Source organism: Odocoileus virginianus, chromosome 21 (genome assembly GCF_023699985.2).
Source record: "Odocoileus virginianus isolate 20LAN1187 ecotype Illinois chromosome 21, Ovbor_1.2, whole genome shotgun sequence".
NCBI lineage: Eukaryota > Metazoa > Chordata > Mammalia > Artiodactyla > Cervidae > Odocoileus > Odocoileus virginianus.
Genome location: NC_069694.1, coordinates 19,623,133 through 19,631,334, shown reverse-complemented (window position 1 = coordinate 19,631,334; position 8,202 = coordinate 19,623,133). Strand labels below are relative to the sequence as shown.

The window sequence follows — 8,202 nt, the reverse complement described above, 5'->3', positions numbered from 1 at the left end:
AAAAACCAGGAAAATGGATAACTAATAGTAGCAAAATGAAATATTACAAACCAGTAGTCCTGTTTAGTGTTCCTGTATATATATCAACATATATAGCAAACACACAGGGTGGAATGAAAAGCAAATTTTAGTAGGATACTATTTAAATACAATTTTAAAACATTCAAAACGATTCTATATAATGTTTGTCCTTATTTACATACACAGAAAAAGTCTTAAAAGTACACTGAAATGAGAAATTCTAAATTCAAATAGTGGATCCCCCTGGGCATAGAGAGCTTCCCAGGAGGCACTAGTGGTAAAGAATTCGCCTGCCAATATAGAAGATGCAGATTTCATCCCTGGGTCAGGAAGATCCCCTGGAGGAGGGCATGGCAACCCACTCTAGTATTTTTGCCTGGAGAATCCCATGGACAGAGGAGCCTGGTGGGCTACAGTCTATGGGGCAGCAAAGAGTCGGACACGACTGAAGCACCTTAACACTAGGCATACAGGGAGGGTACAGGGGGAAGGAGGGGTACCTGTGGGAAGGTTTCTGCGTCTGCATGTTGTTTTATTTATTCAAAAATTTTTGAGAGTGTGGCCAGGCGGCTCAGACTAAGCAGGGTTTTCCTTGCCAGTGAATCGTGTAGAGTACACTGCCAGTCTCTTGTCTTCTCTTCACCATGGCTTCTTCTGATATCCAGGTGAAGGGACTGGAGAAGCGTGCCTCAGGCCAGGCTTTTGAGCTGATTCTCAGCCCTCGATCAAAAGAATCTGTCCCAGAATTTCCCCTTTCCCCTCCTAAGAAGAAGGATCTTTCCCTGGAGGAAATTCAGAAGAAATTAGAAGCTGCAGAAGAAAGACGCAAGTCCCATGAAGCTGAGGTCTTGAAGCAGCTTGCTGAGAAACGGGAGCACGAGAAAGAAGTGCTTCAGAAAGCGATAGAGGAGAACAACAACTTCAGTAAAATGGCGGAAGAGAAGCTGACCCACAAGATGGAAGCCAACAAAGAGAACCGGGAGGCACAAATGGCTGCCAAACTGGAGCGTTTGCGAGAGAAGGACAAGCACATTGAAGAAGTGCGGAAGACAAAGTACCCAAAGACCCTGTTGACGAGACTGAAGCCGACTAATTTGATCTGAGAACTGACTTTCTCCCCCTCCCCCTCCTAAATATCCAAAGACTGTACTGGCCGGTGTCATTTTACTTTTGCCCTCCTGACAAATATTCTAGAAGCTGATGTAGGACTGTATAGGTAGATCCAGACGGTATGATGTTGTTCTAGGGGCTAAAGGGGAGAAACGAAAAGTGTTTTACTCTTTTTCTAAAGTGTTGAAGTCTTTCTAATGTAGCTATTTTTCTTGTTGCATCTTTTCTACCTCAGTACACCTGGTGTGCTGGGTTAATGGCTAGTACTGTATTGGCTCCGTGAAAACATGTCTGTGAAAAGAGTATGTAGTGGCTTCTTTCAAATTGTTAGATGCTGATTATCTGTTCACTTTTAAGTCCCAATTCTGTCCCGATCTTACAGACGCTACTGTACTTGAATGGTTAATAAAGCTGCACAGTGCTGTTAATAAAAAAAAATTTAAAAAATAAAAATAAAAAACAAAAATTTTTATCCCTGCTTGCAGGATCTTTGGCTGGGCCTTAGCTCCCCGACCAGGGATGGAAACTGGGCCCTCTGCAGTAGGAGGACAGAGTCTTAACCAAGCATTGTATAAAACTGGTTGGTGAGTACCTGACCATTATTTTTCACAACGTTTGAAATAGTCCATTAAAATAAAATATAAAAAAGAACACAATAGAGATTTAGATCACTAAAGAGCACAGATTTTTCTTTGGTTAGGGTTGATGTCCCATCTCTACCATTCCTAAACACGATGACCCTGGAAAAGTCTCATAATCTCTTTAAATCTCATTTTCCCCAGGTGCAAAATGGGAATAATTTTAACAGTTATGAGATGGGGTAAGATAAATATCGAATAAGGTTATGAATGCATAATCCTGGTACATAATCCTGCTTAGTAAATGTTAACCAGTACTACCATCATCTCTGATTGACTAGGGGAAGGGCATTCTTGAATCAGTCTGAATCTTCATTTCTTAAGTCTAGAAAGTGAGATTTTGTGCACTATATCTCCAGAGTTTATTAGTCTTCTAACTGCCAGTTTGCACCCTTTGACCTGTATCTCCCCAGTTCCCCCACCTGCATCTTGGGTAACCACCACTCTTCTTCCTGTTTGTTTGGTTCTTTTAGATTCCACATAGAAGTGAGATAATGCCCTCAAGCTAATGCCCTCAAGCTCCATCCAAATTGGCACAGATTTCCTTCTTTCTCGTGGCTGAATAATATTCCATTGTATATTTATACTATGTCTTCTTTATTCATCCATCAATGGGCACTTAGGTTGTTTTCATATCTTGACTATTGTGAATAATGCAACAATAAACATAAGAGTTGCAGACATCTTTTCAAGCCCCTATTTTCATTTCCTTTTGCTGTATAGCCAGAAGTGGGTTTGCTGGATCACATGGTAGTTCTATTTTTAATTTTTAACAATATTGTATTTGAAAGTTAGTAAGAAAGTAGAGATTCGATGTTCTCACCAGAAAAAAAGAGATGAAAATTATGTGGTGTGATGGAAGTGTTAGCTAACCCTATGCTAGTAATAATATAGCAATATATAATTGTATCAAATCAACATACTGTACACCTTAAACTTCACAATGTTATATGTCAATTATAGCTCAACTTTAAAAAAGAAAGTGAGATTTTGGTGTCATGTCTGGATGAAATGTAACTGAAAATAAGGAAATAAGCTTGGAATAATTTTTTTTTAAAGTCTGTTTTTAACAGGAAGCTAAGTTTTGACAAGAGCTGCTAATTAAGTCTGCAAGGAGGACACTGTGCTGATTAAATCAGCTGTACTTGCTGGTGGAAGATCCTCCGAAATAATGAAGAGCTGTCGAAATCTTTCAGCACCGTGCAGCCGCAGTCTATATGTTCAGTTCTTTTGGGCTTGTTCTCATATAATCTGGCAGGATACCCACAGTGGCACTTATTTCAGGCTTCTTGGTAGGAAAATAGGAAAAATATACCTGACTAGTCCTTCAACAATTCTTTACCATTCTCCTTCTCTGTGCCATCATTGTGTAGGTGCCAGGAGTGACCCTGAAGCCCCTGCTTTAGTAACTAAATGATCCCACAGGGGAAACAGAGCAAATACCAAAGAACAAAGGCCTGAACAATGTGACAAAAGTATGTAATTGAGTGATGAAAACAACAAGCTTCATTGAGTGGTAAAGACAACAAGCCTGGGGGAATTTATAGAAGGGAGCAGCCAATGAAGGCTGCAAGAAAGAAGCTCCAGCTTTGGTATCAGACAAATGGAAGTTGAAAGCAAGCCCCCTCCCACATCTATAGGTGGCATAATCTTCCTGATTCATGTGGTTACCCATATGACTTGCTTTAGCCAACAGGACCTTAGTGGAGCTGATATGAATGAAGGCTTTAAGATGCTTGCCTGATTGGGTTTTGAACATTTTGTCATGAAATTTTTGGTGAAGATAAACTTCACCTATACCTTCCTTAGTTCTTTTTTTTTTTTTTTTACCAGCTGGGAGGCAAACCATGCATCCTTGTTCTCAATGGGGAGAGGAATCCTAGAAATTTATTTTTTATTTTTTTATCTTTTTATTTTTTTTTTTTTAGTTTGTAGTATGTTATTACTTTATTTTTATTTATTTATTTATTTATTTTTTCCATTTATTTTTATTAGTTGGAGGCTAATTACTTTACATCATTACAGTAGTTTTTGTTATACATTGAAATGAATTAGCCATGGATTTACATGTATTCCCCATCCCAGTCCCCTCTCCCACCTCCCTCTCCACCCGATCCCTCTGGGTCTTCCCAGTGCACCAGGCCCTAGCACTTGTCTCATGTACCCAACCTGGGCTGGTTATCTGTTTCACCCTAGATAATATACATGTTTCAATGCTGTTCTCTTGAAACATCCCACCCTCGCCTTCTCCCAGAGTCCACAAGTCTGTTCTATACATCTGAGTCTCTTTTTCTGTTTTGCATATAGGGTTATCATTACCATATTTCTAAAGTCCATATATATGTGTTAGTATACTGTAATGGTCTTTATCTTTCTGGCTTACTTTGCTCTGTATAATGGGCTCCAGTTTCATCCATCTCATTAGAACTGATTCAAATGAATTCTTTTTAATGGCTGAGTAATATTCCATGGTGTATATGTACCACAGCTTCCTCATCCATTCGTCTGCTGATGGGCATCTGGGTTGCTTCCATGTCCTGGCTATTATAAACAGTGCTGCGATGAACATTGGGGTGCACGTGTCTCTTTCAGATCTGGTTTCCTTGGTGTGTATGCCCAGAAGTGGGATTGCTGGGTCATATGGCAGTTCTATTTCCAGCATTTTAAGAAATCTCCACACTGTTTTCCATAGTGGCTGTACTAGTTTGCATTCCCACCAACAGTGTAAGAGGGTTCCCTTTTCTCCACACCCTCTCCAGCATTTATTGCTTGTAGACTTTTGGATAGCAGCCATCCTGACTGGCGTATAATGGTACCTCATTGTGGTTTTGATTTGCATTTCTCTGATAATGAGTGATGTTGAGCATCTTTTCATGTGTTTGTTAGCCATCTGTATGTCTTCCTTGAAGAAATGTCTGTTGAGTTCTTTGGCCCATTTTTTGATTGGGTCATTTATTTTTCTGGAGTTGAGCTGGAGGAGTTGCTTGTATATTTTTGAGCCTTAGTTCTTTCAATGGGGACCTGCAGATGAAAGCAATAAATGACAACAAGGGAAAAGACATACACTTTTTAAATTAATATTTTACACATGTGAGAATTTACAGAAAAAGAAACACAAAGAAATGGCTAGACCCAGGAGCTTATATACCATTTTAACAAGGGAAAGGGGGTTTGGGATTTGAGGGGTGATGTATTGTGGGAAGTAACTAGGAAATATATGGGGAAACTAATGGAACATAAGAGTTATTTTAGAAAGATTCTTTAATGCAGACTCATCTCAGTGCTGACTCTCCATCTCTAGTGATAGAGTTGCTCTCTTCTTCCTGGTATGGGAGAGGAGAGGACATCATTACAAAGGGAAATTTGTGCCATGCTTTTGGGCAGAAAACAGAAGGGCTTTTCCTGCATCTGCAGATTCTCAATAACCCTTATGCCAAAGCAGCATATTTTGGGGTTGAATATTCTAATCCCATTCAACATGCCCCAGCTGCCTGCTGACCTCAGAAGACAAAAAGATACAGAAGGCATGCTTGGACCCCCTACAGTTTGGAACGAAGCCCAGCCTAGATGAGCTGAAGCCAACCCACAGGTGCCTGAGTGAGAAATAAATGCTTATGGCCGTGTGCCACTGAGAAAATCTCCTAATGGATAGATGAGATATGTGATACAATCATATTATAATCTCAATATGATTGTAATAATAGTTTATTAATCAGTGAAATGGGGGAAATGTGTATGTTATTTGCAGTGGTGTATGCTAAGTAGCTTTAGTTGTGTCCAACTCTATGTGACCCTGTGTATAATATCCCACCAGGTTCCTCTGTCAATGGGATTCTCCAGGCAGGAATACTGGAGTAGGTTGCCATGCCCTCCTCCAATTGCAGTGGTATCATGAGAATTAAGTGAAATATGAACATAAGGTCTCATCCTAAGGATACAACTGAGGTCATGTTAATACTGATATCTGCCCCGCTCATGAGGACATTTACTTCCTGAAAACAGGTCCGTAAGTAGTCCTGGTGTTCCTTAGTATTGGGGTGTGACCCTTCACTCACCAGCTTCTGACCCCCACAATTCTACAATGGTACCACTCAAAACTCACGTTCCTCATTTCTTACTGGCTCAGGCTGGTCATTTGGTGAAACTGTCCTGGAGACTCACCAAAAACAGCGGAGGATCTGAGCTTCACGGTGCAGGATGGCTTGGTTCGTTTACTTAACAAACATCTACAGAGTACAGAGTGATGTGTTTCAGCAGCACTTTAAGCTGGATTCATGACTTAGGGTCATGGCTCTGATAGGGACAATAAGGATCAAAAACACTCTCTCCCTCACTTACACTCCATTAGTGAACTCCAGGGCCTGCTAGGACCCCAGAGAGTCAGAATTTGGTGAGACAGCTCTTTGAAATGTGAAATAGTCCTAGAATGTCAGACTGAGCAGAGATTACCTGTTAACTAGTCTAGTTTTCCCCAGCAGCCCTGAGGGTCTGTTGCCCAGTCTGGGTTACTAGAGTCAATTTCCCTGCTGGCTTCTATAAGGGCTTCCCTACCCACAGTCCTTGAGTCTGTTCTGTTAGGCATGTCCAAGTCACAGGCATCAACAGCATATCAAGATTTGTTCCCAGAAGATATTCCAGGTTCCATGCAAACACTAGTCTCAAATGGCTTCTTGAGAGAGGGAGTATCTTTTGACCATGAGATCCTACTTATAGAAATAATACATGGAAAATACCAGATGAGCGGTAGGTAGCCAAGAAGTGTTGATTCTTTTCTACTTCCTGAAAGAGAAGAAACCTGAGCTGGGTTATGGAGCAGCTGGAATGAAAAAGAGAGAAGTCAGAAGTCTCCGGGCCCAATGTTTAGTTCATTTAAGTTCAGTTCAGTTCAGTTTGGTCACTCAGTCGTATCCGACTCTTTGAGACCCCATAGACTGAAGCATGCTAGGCTTCCCTGTCCATCACCAACTCCCAGAGCTTGCTCAAACTCATGTCCATCGAATCGGTGACACCAACTAACCATCAGGTATGTGTAGGTGGGTGGGGAGCCCAATCATTTTACATCAGACCCTGCAGACAGCTCAGAGATGAGATGACACTTAGACCAATAAAGTGGGCCCAAATGGCCTGCTGGTCGCTCAGGGCTACATAGCAAGTAGTTCAGGCCAGATGTCTTTGCTCTGGGCATTTGCACACCCGTGAGCACTAGGGGACATCATTTTGGGGATGAAATTATAAGGACTCTTGGAATTACCGTAATTTTTAAAGTCTTATTCATGCTTGTGCTAAGTCACTTCAGTTGTGTCCAGCTCTTTGTGACCCTAAGGACTGTAGCCCGCCAGGCTCCTCTCCAGGCAAGAATACTGGAGAGGATTGCCATTTCTTCCTCCAGGGGATCTTCCTGACCCAGGGTTTGAACCAAGTCTCTTGATGTCTCCTGTAGGCAGACAGGTTCTTTACCACTATTGTCACCTAGGAAGGCCTTGAAGTCCTACTGAGTACTGTTTTTCTTACATTTGTGTCTCTTCTTCAAATGTTTAGTCATTTAAAACAGTTACTGATCTCTCTTAGCTTTAAAATAAAATATTAAGACTTAATTTTTTTAGATCAGTTTCAGGTTCACAGCAGAATTATAGGGAAGGTACAGAAATTGCCCATATACTTCCAGAATCCCACACATTCATAGCCTTTCCTGTTATCAGCATCTCCCACCAGAGGCATACATTCGTTATAAGTGACCAGCCTACACTGGCACATCATAGTCACCAAAAGTCCATAGTTTTCATTATGGTTTAATCCTGGTATTGAACATCTGATGAATTCTGGCAAGTGCATAGTGACATGTACCCATCATTATGGTATTAACATCATTCAGAGGGTTTTCACTACCCTCTGTGCTTCCCCTAGTCATCTCTCCCTACCCCTCTCTGATCTTTTTACTGTCTCCCTTGTTTTGCCTTTTCCAGAATGCCATGAATTGGAATCATACAGTATGTAGCCTTTCCAGACAGGCTTTTTTTCACTTAGTAATATGCATTGAAGTTTCCTCCATATCTGCTCATGGCTTTCTAACTTCTTTCTTTTTAGCTCTGAGTAATATTCCATTATCTGGATGGACCGTAGTTTATCCATTTACACACTGAAGGGCATCTTTGGTGTTTCCAAGTTTGGGCAATTATGAAAAAAGTTGTATTACATATTTGTATGCAAGTTTTTGTGTGGACAGAAGTTTTCAGTTCATTTGGCTAAATAGGAAGGAGTGCCATGGCTGGATTACATGTTAAGACTATGTTCAATTTTGTAAGAAACTGCCCCACTGTCTTCCTAAGTGGTGAACCATTGTGCATTCCTGCCAGCAATGGATGAGAGTGGGACCAATACCCTTTTCTGTTCTGTGACCTCTCAGCAAGGAGTCCTGTCAAGCTAAGTGACTCAG

At 41.0% G+C, this 8,202-nt stretch overlaps 1 pseudogene; it reads left to right on the top strand.

Moving 5' to 3' along the window:
* Window positions 1–623: 623 nt before the first annotated feature.
* LOC110139615 (stathmin-like) lies at window positions 624–1,433 on the top strand (annotated as a pseudogene).
* Window positions 1,434–8,202: the final 6,769 nt, after the last annotated feature.